The sequence below is a fragment of the Sinocyclocheilus anshuiensis genome, unplaced genomic scaffold (assembly GCF_001515605.1).
Source record: "Sinocyclocheilus anshuiensis isolate Anshui unplaced genomic scaffold, SAMN03320099.WGS_v1.1 scaffold55, whole genome shotgun sequence".
Taxonomy (NCBI): Eukaryota; Metazoa; Chordata; class Actinopteri; order Cypriniformes; family Cyprinidae; genus Sinocyclocheilus; species Sinocyclocheilus anshuiensis.
Genome location: NW_015549647.1, coordinates 1,384,633 through 1,388,280, shown reverse-complemented (window position 1 = coordinate 1,388,280; position 3,648 = coordinate 1,384,633). Strand labels below are relative to the sequence as shown.

General features: G+C 32.6%; 1 protein-coding gene across 1 annotated transcript in view; it reads right to left on the bottom strand.

Annotated features, from left to right (window-relative positions):
* The window catches only part of LOC107659990 (kalirin-like), an 81,634-nt gene that overhangs the window by 18,427 nt on the left and 59,559 nt on the right, over positions 1-3,648 (bottom strand). The gene's annotated exons all lie outside the window — the stretch shown is intronic.

Here is a 3,648-nt window from a genome sequence, read left to right as displayed (position 1 = left end):
GCACCTCAGTCGTGGTATTGAAGGTGGGAGAGAGCGCTGTACATTCACTCCCCCCACCTACAATCCTTGATGAAGCCTTCAATAATGTATAACTTAATAATAATAACTTCTTTGCAGAAGTTTAAATAATGAAGCCTTTACTGTTATCTAGGAAGAAAGGATGCATTAGATTTGTGTTTGTATCTGTGTTGAGAACAGTTTTATGAAAGTATAGAAATTTGTTTTTTTTTCAGAATAGAAAAAAAAAACATTTCTAAAATATTAGTAACATCATAAAAAAATCTTATTGAACCCAAACTTTTGAATGGTAATGTATATATCTTTATTAATGTGGACAAACACTACTGGCCAAAAGTTTGTAATAATTAAGTTTTTTATGTTGTTGAAAGATGTCTCTTATACTGACCAAGGCTGCATTCATACAGTAAAAAGAGTAATATTGTGAAATATTATTACTATTTTAAAGGACTGTTTCCTATTTTAATATATTTTAAAGGGGTGGTTCAGTGTTTTTTTTTGAGACAGAATCGCGTTTCGTATATGAATAGATTTTTACGTGCACCTCTAGTTTTCTCTTCCTCTTCTCTAAAGCAGCGCAGCATGGCCTCGCCCCCTTTGCTGCCTTTTCCCGAGGGTGGGGTTTATCTGGGTTTGTGATGTCACGAACCCAGGAAGTAACTCGTTGTAGTCCCTACCAGCCATTTTTGTAGGCATTAAACTGCCAGAATTTTAAAAGACGATATCTCCGTTTGCATTGAACTTTCAGCTTCGCAACTTTGCAGATATTGTTTATGCTCAGACAGCAACATTACACACTAACTAACGTTAAAAAAGTGAAATCGCAATGAACCACCCCTTTAAAATGTAATTTTTTCCTGTGATGCAAAGCTGAATTTTCAGCATCATTACTCCAGTCTTCAGTGTCACATGATCCTTCTTATATGCTGATTACTATCAATGCTAAAAACAGTTTTTGATGCTTAATATTCTTTTAGAAACTTCAATACACTACCAAACAAAAGTTTGAGCTAGAAAAATATATATAGTCTTTTATTCAGCATTGGCACAATAAATTGATCAAAAGTGTCAGTAAAGACATGTATAATCATACAAAAGATTTCTATTTCAAATGCTATTCTTCACAACCTAAAAGTTTTTTCATGATCCAGTCAAATCCTGGTGGATATAAAGTACCACACTATATTATTTCCCACAAAATATTCTGTTCAACCCGGAAATACCTCACAGTGCATTGTGAATGCATAATTGAAGTTTTATGATTTGGATGAAGATTAAAACACATTTGTGCTACAAATTTCATGCAGACAAATTTTTCTAGAACTGTACAAAACTGTCCCAAATGAAAGGAAAAACAGGGCAGGCTGAGAGAAATAAAGCATGGTCAGGCTGCAGAGAGAAACTAGCTCGCCGAACAAATACACACATCACCACCAGAGACAAACTCACCCTACAGTGACAGAAAATCAATTCAACACCTCGCACACACATTTACAGTCACACAGAAACATGTTCTAATCTTCATCAAACACACCCACTGAAACAGAAACTGAGCTAAAGACTATAAGAAACAGGATGAGCAAGTGAGGAAAAGGCAGGTCTGAACAGATGTTCTCCTATGGAGGTCTCTCCATCTCTGACCTCCTTCCTGAATACATCAAACCTTCAGACTTTGCTGTTGAGTGTCTGCACCGGTTCTGTTCTGACCCAGCGGCCCACCCTAGACAGCGCTGCTCCCTGAATGTAGTTATGTCTGAACTCCCCATGTTCTGAGGGTCAAAACACACATTCAGCTGGAAAATAAAACAAAACTCGCCTTCTTCCCATATTAAACACTGAAGCTGCGTTCATAAACACAGTAACATTTTTAAGAAGTACCAAAACACTTCTTGGAGATAATGCCATGACAACACCATGGCCTTTTGGACATTTACTGTAGTAGTACCACTGTACTCTCCAGACATCCTCAGAGTTCCATGTTAATACTTTAGTATATAAAGACTGTAATCATTCAGTAATGTGGAATATCAGCCCCAAATCAGCAGATTAGAATGATTTCTGAAGGATCATGTAGCGCTGAAGACTGGAGTTATAATGCTGAAAATGTAGTTTTGCCATCACAGAAATAAATTACATTTTAAAATATATTAAAATAGTAATTAAATTGTAAACTGTAGTAATATTTTAAAATTACTATTTTTTTTACTGTATTTTTCATCAAATAATGCAGCCTGCCACAATACTATATTGTCTACTCCCCACAAAGAATATATTTAATAAATTACAATTATATAATCATCTAGAGATGAAAGCTATTTAAAAGATTTAAAAAAACGAATTAACTTGCATGAGATGCTTAATAATTAAATTAATTGCAACTAAGAAATCTATTTTTTTGCTAAAAAATTAAGAAATTTTATTACATGGCAGATGAGTAAATTATTTAATAGCCGTAAAATGTGACTTTAGAAGCCAATATTTTGAACAATTTGTAAAAAATATTGAAATAAATTACCATGCTAAACTGACAGACCTATTTACTGCACATACAAAAACACCCAAATAGTTGGATTAGGGTTAGCTCATCTTAATTTAAAAACTATTGAATCATATGGGAGGTGCCCATCATGATATAAAAACAAATATCTATGTGCTTCCTTTACTGTCTACATGTGTGTATGTTTATGTATGTACGCAAATGTTTCTTGGAAGATTTCACTTTTCTGTGTTATTTGTCTTTGCAGCATTTGTGAGAGTTTGTGTATGTGTTTGTAATTATGTGTGTAATTAATTCTGTTCTCAAAGCTACAATGGAAATACAAAAGGCTATAATTCTAGGTTTACAACTCTAGAGTCCCTGGAGAGCGAAGGCAGAGAAGGAGGAGTGTGTGATTGGGTGGAGGAGAGTGATACTCCCTCCTCGAGGGAACGCGGGGTGTTTTCCCTCCCTGATTCTTTACAGCTGGACAGGAATTCCCGCCATATGAAACAGACTATTCCATACTGACAGAACTCCCAGCCATGAGGAAAGCATGATCACCAACAGAGAATGAGACAGGATTGCATATGTGCCATATGAGAACATTTAGCTGACGCTTTTCCTTTCTTCACAACAGACGTCATGCAGACTGGAGTCAAGATGTACTGGTAACTTATAAATATACATGTGCAGTTCAAGTAAAATTAATAACATGTAGTAGAAGACATACATATATGCTGTATTTTGCACCAGTCCCTAATAATAATAATACTAATAGGTAACAATTTAATATCTTAACTTGACTATCAAAAAATAATTTACAATCATGAATACATTATATAATTAGTAAATCAGTAGTTAATATAGTAGTAAATAGTAGTTAATATCCATTCAAATATTTAGAAATGTTAATTTATATATTTATTTATATTATTATTATTATATACAGTATATATAATATATTATATTTTTAATCATTTATATAATATTATATTTTTATAGTATATATATATTTGAATATGTTTTAAAATACTTTAAATATATTTAAAATTATTAATACATTTAAATAATTTAAATATTTTCTTCCTAATATTGTTTGACTTTGAAAACAGTATATATATATATATATATATATATATATATATATATAT